This window comes from Nomascus leucogenys, chromosome X (genome assembly GCF_006542625.1).
Source record: "Nomascus leucogenys isolate Asia chromosome X, Asia_NLE_v1, whole genome shotgun sequence".
Classification (NCBI taxonomy): Eukaryota; Metazoa; Chordata; class Mammalia; order Primates; family Hylobatidae; genus Nomascus; species Nomascus leucogenys.
The window spans coordinates 101,960,946-101,975,770 of record NC_044406.1 but is presented as its reverse complement, the minus strand read 5'-3'; the positions used below and the strand labels follow the sequence as shown (position 1 = coordinate 101,975,770).

At 40.4% G+C, this 14,825-nt stretch overlaps 1 protein-coding gene and 1 long non-coding RNA gene across 5 annotated transcripts in view; one reads left to right on the top strand and one right to left on the bottom strand.

Annotated features, from left to right (window-relative positions):
- Positions 1-14,825, bottom strand: part of PLS3 (plastin 3) — a 90,317-nt gene that overhangs the window by 74,928 nt on the left and 564 nt on the right. The gene's annotated exons all lie outside the window — the stretch shown is intronic.
- LOC105738146 overlaps positions 13,721-14,825 on the top strand; it is a 44,173-nt gene continuing 43,068 nt past the window's right edge. For both annotated transcript variants that reach the window (XR_001113890.2, XR_004028807.1), the window contains exons 1-2: positions 13,721-13,824; positions 13,920-14,044. This is a non-coding gene — a long non-coding RNA (uncharacterized LOC105738146). The remainder of the gene's footprint in view (positions 13,825-13,919; positions 14,045-14,825) is intronic.

The window sequence follows — 14,825 nt, the reverse complement described above, 5'->3', positions numbered from 1 at the left end:
GGGAGGCCGAGGCGGGCGGATCACAAGGTCAGGAGATCGAGACCATCCTGGCTAACATGGTGAAACCCCGTCTCTACTAAAAATACAAAAAATTAGCCGGGCGTGATGGCAGGCGCCTGTTGTCCCAGCTGCTCGGGAGGCTGAGGCAGGAGAATGGCGTGAACCCGAGAGGCGGAGCTTGCAGTGAGCTGAGATCGTGCCACTGCACTCCAGCCTGGGCGACAGAGCAAGACTCCGTCTCAAAAAAAAAAAAAAAAATTAAGTGTTAGAGGCTAATTTACTTATCATTATGGCCCTTTATGAGTTTTGAATTTTGTTCTATGTGGATATATTTCATACTTGAATAGTACATTTAAAAGTAAATATATTAGCTGTGCTCAATAATGCTTTTGGTTGATTGAAACCATTGCGTTTCAAAGCATTTATCATATACTGTTGTACTCCTTAATACTGCTTGCCTTTGCTCCTTAGTGTTCAAAAAATGTGATCAAACAAAACTGTGCTAAATGTCTATTATACAATAAGTTTTAGAAAAGATGATTATACAACATTTACAGGCTTTCTATTATTCCAGTATAAAAATACTACTAAGGAAAACGTTATTGAGAACAAGTCAATGATAAGTCAATAAGCATCAGGAAACAGGAAAAAAACAGCTAAACTTAGATGGAAAAATCAGTAGTGCTTAATCAAAGCAAGAATTTATATTAAGAGCAGAGTAATAATAAATGAAATGTTATCTTGTCAGCACCACCTCTAACTCATTAGCTGACTCATGGGTAGACACTTAATGTTTGCATGTCCCATTATTTATGATAGCCATAATGTAGAAACAACCCCAAATATCCATCGATGGACAAATGGATAAACAAAATACGGTATACAATGAAATATTATCCAGCCATAAAAAGGAATAGAGTACTGATACTTGCTACAAGGTGTGTGAACCTTGAAAATGTTAGGCTAAATGAAATAAACTAGTCACAAAATACCACCTATTATATGACTCCATTTATATGTAATGTCCAGAACAGGGAACTCAATGGAGACAGGAAATAGTTTAGTGGTTGCTTAGGGTTGCAGGGGTAGAGTGCTGTGGAAGGTGATAGCTAAAGTGTATGGGGTTTCTTTCTGAGGTGATGAAAATGTTTGAAAATTGACTGGTGAAGGCTGCATGTATCTGTGAATATACTAAAATCTATAAAAATAGATGGTATGGGGCCGGGCACGGTGGCTCACGCCTATAATTCCAGCACTTGGGGAGGCCGAGGCGGGCGGATTACCTGAGGTCAGGAGTTTGAGACCAGCCTGACCAACATAGAGAAACCCTGTCTCTACTAAAAATACAAAATTAGCCGGGTGTGGTGGTGGCACATGCCTGTAATCCCAGCTACTAGGGAGGCTGAGGCAGGAGAATCGCTTCAATCTGGGAGGCGGAGGTTGCGGTGAGCCAAGATCGTGCCATTGTACTCCAGCATGGGCAACAAGAGCGAAACTCCGTCTCAAAAAAAAAAAAAAAAAATGGTATGATATTATGTCTCAATAAAGCTGGCATAAAAGTCAAAATATTAATATGTCCCAATTTCCTCTTTGACTCTACAGTTTAGCAGTTCTCACAGTGAAAACACTATCGATAACATTCACTCATAATCATTCACTGAAAATAACTAAAACCTAAAGAAAAAAAAACTAAGGAAGCCATTTGTTTAGTCTTCTCATAGGCTCACATCATTATGTACTTTATGCAATGTAATTCATAAATCACTGATTTCGTGATTAGATTTTCCCAATTCAATCGTTATCAGCAAGGAGCATTTATGGCCATCCATGTTTCACTCTTTCAAATATAAATATCAAGACCCGTTGTGTGCCAGGTGAACTGTGAAAGGAACTAGGAAAATGGGGCTTTTTCTCAGGGCGTATTTCCTTTCTCCCTAAAAGTACAGCTCTTGGCCGGGCGCGGTGGCTCACACCTGTAATCCTAGCACTTTGGGAGGCCGAGGCGGGTGGATCATGAGGTCAGGAGATCGAGACCATCCTGACTAACACGGTGAAACCCCGTTTCTACTAAAAGTACAAAAATTGAGCCGGGCGTGGTGGCGGGCGCCTGTAGTCCCAGCTACTCGGGAGGCTGAGGCAGGAGAATGGCCTGAACCCGGGAGGCAGAGCTTGCAGTGAGCCGAGATTGCGCCACTGTACTCCAGCCTGGGCTACAGAGCAAGACTCCATCTCAAAAAAAAAAAAAAAAAGTACAGCTTTTTCCCATGGTACATGGCAGAAATTTATTGCTGCTCTTGAAGAAAACCATATACAGCGGTCATAGTACATGGCTTTGATCCTCTCCCACCAAATGAAACAACTGTTAGATTTGAAATCCTACGTATTCCTGCTCAATTTAAATTCTGTGACAATGGGCCAGGCAAGGTGGCTCATGCCTGTAATCACAGCACTTTGCGAGGTCGAGGTGGGTGGATGGCTTGAGGCCAGGAGTTCGAGACCAGCCTGGTCAACACAGCGAAAACCCATCTCTACTAAAAAATACAAAAATTAGCCAGGCATGGTGGTGTGCACCGTAATCTCAGGTATTTAAGAGGCTGAGGTAGGAGAATTGCTTGAACCTGGGATGCGGAGGTTGCAGTGAGCCGAAATCATGCCACTGCACTCCAGTCTGGGCAACAGAGCGAGACTCCATCTCAAAAAATAAAAAAATAAAGTCTGTGGCCAGAAGTTCAAGGCAGGAAATTAAGGTGTTGGCTATACCTGTAGTTGCTTGCTATTATCCACGAGTCAAATAAAACTTAACGGAATACTGTACTACAGAAAGTATAAGAGCTGCATGTGCAAGTAATGGTGAATAGATGTTTTTGGGGACTTCTGCATACATGAATATTTCCACAGCTGCAGAATCAACTACTGCAGAAGTACATGCTGTGCGCAACATCTACAATTTAGTAAAGCTGGAAAGAATTTTATTTTTGTAAAAACTAAATGGGGTGTGGCTCATTTTCTTGCCAAAGGGCTATTTTATTCCAAGACACTGGTGTCTGCTGACCTTCATTTGTAGGCTGAGCAATGTTCTATTTAAGTAACATTAACTCATAGTGGGCTCTTTTTTGGTATGCAATAATTATTGCAAAGAAATAACAATGTTTAAATGAGATTTGTTCTTAGTTTAGATTTGATTATATTGGGTTATAAGTGAATTTCTTTGTTCACACAAGGTTTATATTTAGAAATTATTTTATGCCGAGAAAAAAGGCTGTATTTAAATTCATTTTCTTTTTTTTCTTTCTTTCTTTCTTTTTTTTTTTTTTTGAGACAGAGTCTCACTCTTGTCGCCCAGGCTGGAGTGCAATGGCGCAATCTCGGCTCACTGCAACCTCTGCCTCCCAGGTCCAAGCAATTCTCTCACTTCAGCCTCCCAAGTAGCTGGGATTACTTGCGCTTGCCACCACACCCGGCTAATTTTTGTATTTTTAGTAGAGACGAGGTTTCACCATGTTGGCCAGGCTGGTCTCGAACTCCTGACCACAGGTATCCACCTGCCTCGGCCGGCCTCCCTAATTGCTGGGATTACTGGCATGAACCACCGGGCACGATCTAAATTCATTTTCTACATTTATGAATATTTTTAGGTTTCAGATTTTTAGATTATTTTTGTGTCTTTCTGTTCTACTAGACTGCGGGAGTATCTTATCCATCTTTGTAGCCCTAGCACCTAACAGTCTGCATTAAACTTATGGTAGTTGAATGAATAATGAAACCATTCCACAAATAGACTAATTAAGCAATTGTGCATGTTAGTATATTTGGTTAACTATTACTTCATCTGTAGTTTGTACCATCTTAATATATATTTAAGAACTTTGGGCACGTTTAAAAGTTTCCTTGAGTTTTACATCTATTTACCAATGGTCTATAAGCCTTCTTTTACACAACACTTAGAGTTTCTAGATACTTATTAACCTTCCCTTCATTTTTACACAAATCTCTGGTTAGAGAATTTTTCCCCTTCTGCTAGCACCTACTAGATATATTCTAGTTTGCTTTTTAAAAATTTATTTTCTTTTTTTCTTTTTTAAAAAATAGAGACAGGGTCTTGATATCTTATCCAGGTTCGTTCTGAACTCCTGGGCTCAAGCAATCTTCCTGCCTCAGTCTCCCAAAGTGCTGAGATTACAGATGTGAGCCACCATGCCCAGCCACTAGTTTGCTTTTTATCTGAGTGTCAACTAAAGCTGGAACACCTTGTTTAAGGATAAAATACTGAAGGCATGGGTTGGCTTATATTTTTAAACATGTAAATCTATCAATATTACTTTTCTGTTAGTTACACTTAATGATAATTTGGCTCTATTTGCTTTTTAATTACCACAGGACAAAATATAAAATTGTAATTATTCATACCAACTTGTAAAAATGATTCAAGCGTAGCTTTACAATGGAGACCCACAAACTGCTCAAAATATTTTCTGAATGTGTCAATAGCCTTCATCATTTCCTGGTTTTTGCTTTTGAAAATTTCCACTAGATAAAATAATGGGCATCATAAATATGTTTTAGATTCACCCATTTTTAAAGGCTACATGTCATCATGAAAACATATTGGTTTACTTTATAACCTTCTGCCATCCTCAGCATTTTAAGTTTTCAATAATATATTTTCTCTTTGCCCCTACTTTTTTTTCCTCCTCCACAAGTCAGGTATCAACACTACCTATTACTTTTCATTTTGATTTAAGCTCTATTTGTTAGTGGCCTTGAGTTTATAACGGTGTCTGTAATTTACTGAGCCATGTTTCCAATTTTCCTTTGAAGGTGAGTTCTTGTTCCTTTCCTTTTCCTTTTCCTCTTTCCTTTTCTCTTTCTCCCTTTCTTTCTTTTTCTTTTTTTTTTTCCAGAGTTTTGCTCTGTCACCCAGGCTGGAGTGAAGTGGCACGATCTTGGCTCACTGCAGCCTCCGCCTCCCAGGCTCAAGGGATTCTTGTGCCTCAGCCTCCCAAGCAGCTGGGAACATAGGCATGGGCCAACACGCCTGGCTAATTTTTGTATATTTAGTAGAGACAGGGTTTTGCTATGTTGGCCAGGCTGGTTTTGAACTCCTGAGCTGAAGTGATTTGCCCGCCTTAGCCTCCCAAAGTGTTGGGATTACAAGCCGTAAACCACTGTGACCGGCCTTGGCTAGTTCTTCACATATCCTCACAAAAGAATAAATTAAATGGCAGGGTTCAGTGGCTCACGCCTGTAATCCCAACACTTTGGGAGGCCGAGGCAGGTGATCGCAAGGTCAGGAGATCAAGACCATCCTGGCTAACACGGTGAAACCCTGTCTCTACTAAAAATACAAAAAATTAGCAGGGCATGGTGGTGGGCACCTGTAGTCCTGCTACTCGGGAGGCTGAGGCAGGATAATCGCATGAACCCGGAGGCGGAGGAGGTTGCAGTCAGCTGAAATTGTGCCACTGCACTCCAGCCTGGACGACAGAGTGAGACTCCATTTCAAAAAAAAAAAAAAGAATAAATTAAATGATAAACAGGTTTCTGAGCTAAGCGAAGAAGCTTCTTCAACCTGAAACGTGGCTAGAATCCTTTACATTCACAATGAAAAACAATAAAAGGAGTGTTTTTCCAATACCATTAAATAAAACACAAAAAACCCCCCTAATTTCTAAAATTTTGCCAGCCTGGGCAACATGGGGAAATCCCATCTCTACTAAAAAACAAACTACAAAAAAAAGTTAGCCAGGCATGGTAGTACACGCCTGTAATCCCAGCTACTCGGGAGGCTGAGGCACGAGGATCGCTTGAGCCCCAGGAAGTCAAGGTTGCAGTGAGCTGAGATCGCACAGTTGCACTCCAGCCTGGGCGACAAAGCAATACGCAGTCCAAAAAAAAAAAAAAAAAAAAAAAAAAGGAAGGTAGGTACTCAAATTAGAGAAAAAGAAGTAGATATAGATGCCTGACAAAAATCATCTAAGGCAACATTAATCAACCTGTAAATGAAAATACTTATTGTGCACCTACTATATGCTAGTTGCTTTATAAGTGTTCTCATATAATAATTATGAGAACAAAGTGAAAAGTGAGTGGATTATCTTCATTTTATACATGGGGCAATTGAGGTTCAGAAGCGTTAAGAAACCTCCTCAATGCCAGAGATATAAAATGGGAGAGCTGGCCCGGGCGCGGTGGCTCACGCCTGTAATCCCAGCACTTTGGGAGGCCGAGGCAGGCAGATCACAAGGTCAGGAGTTCAAGACCAGCCTGGCCAAGATAGTGAAACCCCCATCTCTACTAAAAATACAAAAATTAGCCAGGCGCAGTGGCAGGAGCCTATAATCCCAGCTACTCACAAGGCTGAGGCAGGAGAATCGCTTGAACCTGGGGGATGGAGGTTGCAGTGAGCCGAGATTGTGCCACTGCACTCCAGCCTGGGCAACAAAGTGAGGCTCTGTCTCTCAATAAATAAATAAATAAATAAATAATAAAATGCGAGAGCTATTGGAACCCATACTTTATGCTAAAGTCCATTCTGACTATGCAACATAGCATGTAAATGATGCCCCTGAAAAGAAAAGAAAGGTAGTGAGAATGTGTTGTTGGGTCAAAGGAACCTTCCAAGTCACTTCTGGGTCATAATGGAATTCCCAGACCAATAAAGTCTTTGGTGAGTGAGGCTAGTGAACTGGAGGAAAGAGAAAAACCCGATGGAAGGGTCTGTGAAATGGTATGGGTTAAGTTTCAGGAGGGATATGTAATGTACAATGAGCCATTTAAACACACAAAATATTTGTAAATTCAAGTGCTTGTAATTTAAGGAATCACCATATACTGAAACCAGGCACAAATTAAGTGTCAGCATCAGAATTTTTACTATTATTGGACTTATGTTTAGTTATATTATTTAAGCAACCTGAATGAAATGTAAAACTCTGTGTTTAACTGTAGTTTATTGAGTGATATCAAAGTACTTTAAGAAACTAACAGCCTGAGATAAAAGGGCATATCAGCAAATAGTCATTTAGACAACACCAGGATTAAATGTTTCTTTAGGATACTGAATGTTCATGGGCACAAATAAGCTTTGTATACTTGAACTGAGTTTTATAATAATATTAAACATAAAGGCTTCTTAAAAACAAACGTGTCTCCCTTCCCCCATTAACAGTTCCGTTTCAAAAAACAGAACTTCCTATGATTGTACCCCGCACAGAATCCTACCTCATCCTGCTTTGCACCTGCTAACTAGATCAGAGAAAACCAAAATACTTCCAAGACATATACTTTACCTAAACAAGTCCAGTTTAGAGTCACATATGATAAAATACACTATATAAAGAATGGCCTTTTCTTTTCTTTCTTCTTCTTTTTTTTTTTTTTTTTGAAAAGGAGTCTTACTCTGTTGCCCGGGCTGGAGTGCAGTGGTGCAATCTTGGCTCACTGCAACCTCCACCTCCTGGGTTCAAGCGATTCTCCTGCCTTAGCCGCCCAAGTAGCTGGGATTACAGGCATGCGCCACCATGCTCAGCTAATTTTTTTGTATTTTTAGTAGAGACGGAGTTTTGCCATATTGGCCAGGCTGGTCTTGAACTCCTGGCCTCGCCTGCCTTGGCCTTCCAAAGTGTTGGGATTACAGGCCTGAGCCACCACACCCAGCCTTCTTTTTTTTGTTTTGTTTTTTTTTTGAGACGGAGTCTTGTTCTGTTGCTCAGGCTGGAGTGCAGTGGCGCAATCTCGGCTCACTGCAAGCTCCGCCTCCCGGGTTCACGCTATTCTCCTGCCTCAGCTTCTCCGAGTAGCTGGGACTACAGGCGCCCGCCACCACGCCCGGCTAATTTTTTGTATTTTTAGTAGAGACGGGGTTTCACCGTGGTCTCGATCTCCTGACCTCGTGATCCACCCGCCTCGGCCTCCCAAAGTGCTGGGATTACAAGCGTGAGCCACGGCGCCCGGCCCAGACTTCTTTTTTTAAATGCCACTGAAATCAAGGCTATCTTTTTGTTTAAGCCAATGTTTAAATTTCAGGGACTATCAAAGGAATTCATCCTTAAAACATTCTTGGCGACTTCTCTTCTAAGAAATAATGATAGAGTGCAAAATGATGTTCGATCAAGAATGCTTACAGAAGCATTATCTATAAGATATGGAAACAAATGTTCAACAACTTGGAATTAGTGAAATAAATTATGAAACAGCCATTATATAAAATATACTGCAGTGACTTTAAACATTTTTAAAAATATTTGATCACTTGGAAACATGTTTATAATGTAATAAATGAAAAGAATGGGATATAGTGTTATTCCAATTTTTAAAAATTTCTCTTCCTACATATAAAATAAACATAAAAATATGAGCATTTTAAATTATAGTTACCTTGAATTTTTCTAATCCAAAGCAAAGTGATTGAAAACATCTTTAAAGTACACACTACATAAGACACTTTCCCAGTAGATTAATTCATACATATTGAATATTATAGCAATAGGATGTGCTCTAGGGACAATTTAGTATCATTTTCACTTCTGAGCAAACTCTTTGCACCCTATAATGGTAATTCTTCCTGATCTGAAACACAAGCCCCAAAATGTTAAAATGAACAATAAGAAATGGCAAAAATGGGAACATTCAAGCAAGTTAAGAAATATAGGAAAAAAGCTTGAAAATTACATTCATCTATGAATGAAAGCGTTATTTTCAGTGTCAACAGCAGAATGTCAATCTGAGTGCAACACTATGTAATTAGAGCTTATAATGTGGAACACAATAATATGAATATTCAAAACTATTATATGGCCGTAACAAATTTTATTTTACAGAAAGTAAAAACTTTATATTATATTTATATATCACATAAAACTTTATATAATATACATATGCACACATAAGTGTATATATACTCGTGTGTGTATGAGTATCACAGCTTAAGGGAATCAGACTTGTATTTTCAATGAACTGGACAGAGTATGAATGGGCGACAGAGTGAGAACCTGACTCAAAAAAAAAAAAAGAAGAAAAGAAAAGAAAATCCAAGTTAATAGCTTTGCAGGTGTTTATTTTTCAACTTAACTTCCCACATTTTCTGGTTTATTTGTTTTTTTTGTTTTTTTGTTTTTCTTTTGAGATGGGGTCTTACTCGGTAGCCCAGGCTTGGAGTGCAATGGCGCAATCTCGGCTCACTGTAACCTCCGCCTCCCAGGCTCAAGCAATCCTCCCACCTCAGCCTCTTGGGTAGCTGGAACTACAAGCCCGTGCCACCATGCTTGGCTAAGTTTTTGTATTTCAGTAGAGACGGGGTTTCACCATGTTAGCTAGGCTGGTCTCCTGGCCTGAAGTGAGCCACCCACCTCGGCCTCCCAAAGTGTTGGGATGACAGATGTGAGCCACCGTGCCAGGCCATTTTTTGTGTTATTCATGGCATGCTACTTAAATGTATAGATTATCTCTTCCACTATGCAGTTTCCCATACCTGCATGTTGTCCTCCTTTAGACTGCAATTATGAGGAGGAAAAACTTGATTTTTTATGAGGTTTTTTACACGAAACCTCCCATTATGGGCAATCACAAAACTAAAAATGAGGTATGGCAAGCCAATGGACTCTGTAACAATTACCATTGAAGACCAAAATTCTACTCAGTAGTTAGTTAAAAAGGGGAAAAACACCACCCAATTAATGGCTTTAACGGGCTACTTTGCACAATATTTGAGGTAAGAAATAGAAGAAAGTATCACATGGGCTGGGCGCAGTGGCTCATGCCTGTAATCCCAGCACTCTGGGAGGCCAAGGCGGGCAGATCACAAGGTCAGAAGTTCTAGACCAGCCTGACCAACATGGTGAAACCCCGTTTCTACTAAAAATACAAAAATTAGCCGGGCGTGGTGGTACGCGCCTGTAATCCCAGCTACTCAGGAGGCTGAGGCCTGAGAATCACTTGAACTCGGACTGAGATCACGCCATTGCATTCTAGCCTGAGCGACAGAGCGAGACTCCATCTCAAAACAAAACAAAACAAAACAAAAGAAGAAGAAAGTATCACATGTAGGTTTTTATTCTATTGTTATCAACCTATTCTCTTATTTTTCATTATAATATGTCTGGCTTTATTTTTCCTTTGCTTGTAAAAATTGGATGGGTGGAGAACTTTTACAGACAAAGAAAAATGTGGCAAGATTTGCGTGATGAGAACCCTGCCATTTCTGTAAACTCTTGTTAAAGCTTTAGTGTTTCTATGATATAGTGCGGCAGTACTTTGAATTTATATAGCACCTGTCTGCTTAAAAGCCAAGGCTTCACGTTTCTTACTTATCCTTTCACCATGCCTGTGAAATATGTAGATTGGAATCACATGGCTTAAAAATAAAGTGAAACCCAGATATGACCACAGAAAATTTCAATGATTTACTTAAGATCATCTATCTGTCCAGACTGCAAAGGACTAAAAGACCCTAAATTCTATGCTCAATGCTTTTCCAATAAACAACACTACCTCCTTATTATCAATACCTATTATCACTACCTCCTTATTATCAATTTCTAAACTTTTAAGAAAATGTAAGGTTTCTCATATTATAAAATCAGTAGGCTTAATGCACCAAAAATCCCTGTCAAGGAATTATATAAATGGCACCTCTTTATTTTAAAGAACTAACATTAGTCATGGAATAACCCACTGGTGATCACTTTCCTGAATAGTCATCAATTTGCCAACAAAGTATTTAGCTTGGATCAATGCAATTGCATCAAAGTTTGAAAAGTCAACTGATAAGTAAAATAAGCCAGATTATGAATATTTGAAAAAATAAAACCCAGCAGACCAAAAAGCTTGAACAATCCTCTCTTTTTATAAACAAAAGCATGAATGGTGTCTGGCACATGTATGTACTCAATTAGTTATTAATATAATAATTTTAAATGACTTTCTGAAGGTCAAATTATGAGTCAATGGCAGAGCACTAGAATCTAATTCCTCTAAGGGCAAGTTCAATGATTTACTTAAGATAATCTATCTGTTCAGACTGCAAAGGACTAAAAGACCCATGCTAAAGTAATTAGTATTTTCATTTTCATATACTAACAATGCTTCTTCATCCCTAAAACAGTTTATACTCACTAATATTTATCTTCCAAGTGTCAAGACTAAGGCAAAATTTGGTATTATTAAATTTATCGTGAATCTTTTGAAATTGTCTCACCTCCGTAACTAAAATAAATTGGCCCAAGTATGATCAGATCTTCTCCTAAGACTGACATTTCACGATTAGACTGTTTCCATAACTTTAACCAAAGCACTCTCATTACTAAAATCAGCTAGTCATGACCACTGGTATATAAAAAAGCTTCCAACATTGTAATGTATCCAAAAAGCTTTGAAAGCTCCAACACACTGAATATACATTATATGGTATATCACTGTCTAAAATAACACAGACTCAAAACATGACCCAGCTGACTTCTTCTAAATGAGTTGTATTATTTTCACAGATCAAAAATTTTGCCTTCTGGATCACTCTTCACCAAAAGAAAAATTGTCATATGACCAAAGACAACATGATTCTAAAAACAGATACCCCATGTTGTCATGTATTAAGAGATATTCATTTTCAAATTTTATTTTATACCAGCTACTTTCGGAATCTGTACCAAACAGCAAAAAAGAAACAGTTCGGCTTATACATTCCACATAGATTATGCTAGATCAAACACAATAGCAAACTCATGAATTTATCATATGTGCTAAGAACACTGTCAGTACATTTCATGAAAATCCAAGTAGAAATAATGCCTAAAACAGAATATGGGATAATGGCAAATGGACTTTCTTCTTGTACCCTCTCAGTGTCACCAAAAAGAATCACTTTGGTGCTCAAGCACCATGGCCAAGCTGCCCTTTTATTTTCAGTAACAGGATTCGGTTCTCCTGGGAGAAAAATCTCATTGGGTTTCTGATAGTGCCCTGGATACTGACATTCTGCCAGTATAAATAGTCACAGTCAAAGTCTAATGTGCGTGTAACCACTTGTAGAAGAGGCTTAATCTCACCCAAATTATTACTCACTAGTTATAATTAATCCTTCTACCCAAAATGCCATAAGCCTAGTCATTTTTATCAATTGAATCTAAATGGTTACATCAGACTAGAGACTTTGGACTTCATTGTTGATCGTCTGTATTAAGTCAAGGCAAAGCGTAATTTATTTATTAATAGTTCCCCACCTCAGGTAAAGCAAGGGGTTGCTATCTGCTAGATCTAGCAGTAAAAATCAAGAATTTGACTCCCATACCCCTAATTTTAATAAAAATTTGGGCTCATTAGATCATACCACCAAAAAAAGAAGTCAGCAATATTGGGGGTGGTGTTCAATGAGTAGGCATCCCAAGACAATGAAAAGCTGTGGACTAGAGCCTAGCGATGATTCTGTTTGGACATGATTTCACAATACTTAAAAAAGAACTCATCCCCCTACCACTTTAACCTAGTTGAGTGGTAATAACTCCCTTTTTTTGAGGTTAAACATTTATTATTTTAATCTAAAATTATATCATCACCTCACTTCCACTAGAGGGGTCTATCTACCAGTGTAGTTAACTCTAGTAACTCAGGTGCACCTTAAATCCATTTCCAGCTAATCTGTGCCACAAGGCTAGCCTTGGGGTCAGAACTATGTGCTTTAAGGTTGTTCTAGTTTTCAGGCTCAGAAAAGGATGAACAGCAAGAAAATGGAGTGCTCCAGTCATTCAGAGGCTGCTGCAGGAGACAAAGGGATTTTGAAAAAAGAATACAAAGTCAGAATCTCTTAAATATCTTCTGCCCTAGTGGTTTTCAAGACTGAATATGCATCAACCAGGTCCGTTTTTTCTTTCTTTCTTTCTTTCTTTCTTTCTTTCTTTCTTTTTTTTCAGATAAGCAAAGCTTTTAAACTCCTGACCTCAGAAGCTCCTCTGCCTCTCTTCCATACTCTGTAATATATAATCTGAATAGCCAAATTGCCACGTTTTCCCAGAAGCAACCTTAACTTGGGCCACTTGGGCGGGTATAGGTCAATATGGGAAAGTTGTTTCAGTGTCCTCTCATTATTCTACCAAACCACTGACAGGCAAAAACCCAACCAACTCGATGTATCAAATTTACTATCCACTGTTTTTGTGCATGATTTCTAATCCAGTTAATTCAAAACCACAAATAACTGATGGTTAATTTTAGTCAAGAGGTTATCTACTACCTTTAAGTAGTTGCCTAAAATAGGGAACAGTTCAATTAGAATATAGGCCAGACCAAGGAAGATGAACAGAGCCTTACTTTTTAACACTATCTTGTGGGATTTAGCTTCAAATCTAGTATTCAGGGACAAAATGGGGCATGAGTAAAAGGATGACTTCCCTAGAAAACAATTAGTAAGATGTTTTTTAAATTTAGAAAAACCATGAGATTGAAGAACAGAGGAGATAATGTCCCAACTCACATATATTTCAATCCCTTATTTTAAAAACAGCTCCTGTTTTTGTTTTGGATAAAAGCTGAGCACCAAATTCCCTTTCTGGTCCCCTCACCCAAAATCCTAGTAGACTTCCTTGATTAGAAGCTAGTTCACACTCCTCCCCACATTTTTTTTTCAAACGTAGAGGTGGTTTTTGGAATATGGGCCTCAACCATTACATTCCAGCTTTAAAGTAAAAAGACGTCATGTGACCATCAGAGACTTGGGGCACGTGATTCCAATTGGTATGTGTGGGGCTCCAGCCACTTAGCTGGAATTCACCATGAACTGCATCTGGAGGATCAAGTTTAGGCTCCCCAGTCCATTGTGACATCCAGCAAAGTGGAGTAAGTGCTTGCCCCTCAATGGTTTTTACTTTTCCCTACATTTTCTACCTACTGTTAGCCAGGCTCCCTTCCCTCCTCCCAATCCCTCTTAACAGGCCGGGCGCCCCCAGCATCCCGTCTGTCTGACGCTAAATGGCGAGGCTCTCCAACCCACTTAGCTCCAAGCTCAACCTTATGCAAAAGTTCAACCTTCTGCACCACTAGATATCGTGCAGCTCAGGTGAGAGGCAAGGAGCATCGCATAAGGCTAGAGTCAGATGCAATTAACCCCCACTCCACCTCCCGGGCTGGGATCATCTTACGTCCCGGAGCCCGGCGGTCGGAACCGCCAGCACACTGGAGCAGCGACGGCGGCAGCAACTTTGGGACTGGCGAGAAGCCAGGGCGGGGGTGGTCGGCGTCCCCGGGCCTCTCATTAGAGCGCTTAAGTACTGCGGGTGGAGAAAAGTAAACACAGGCAAGTGCAGCTGTGCGGGGAAAGGGCGAGGTGGGGGTGGAATATTACCTCCCTCCCGTCGCCCCTTCGCCTCTCCCTCTCCAAGAGTCGGGAGAGGTCCGCAACTGCCGCCGCCCTGACCGTGCGCCCGGGGCCGCAGAGTCAAAGGAGCTGAAAAAAGGACAGGGGGTGTGGGGCCAGGGGAGAATGGAAAGGTACTGCCCTACTAGCCCACAGATGTTCTCCTACTGAAAGGAAAAAAAAAAGTGCTTACTCATAGGGAGACTAGGTGCGATCGCGACGCCCTAGCTAAGGACAAGGGAGGGAAGCAGTCAGAAGGCAGGCAACCCAAACCTCGTGCCTTCCCTCGGCCACGGCCCCCCCTCTCCAGAGCCCCAGGGTCGGCTTAAGCCAGCCAGGTCACCCGAGGCGGGCGTGTGGGGGCTGGAGGAGTAGCAGGCTGCTGGCTCCGGGATTTCCTGAGTCCGGGCGGGAGGGAAGGGGGGATGGCAGTAGCTGGAGAAGGACGACAGAAGGAAGTTGTGCGCTCCCTTTCCACTTCGGG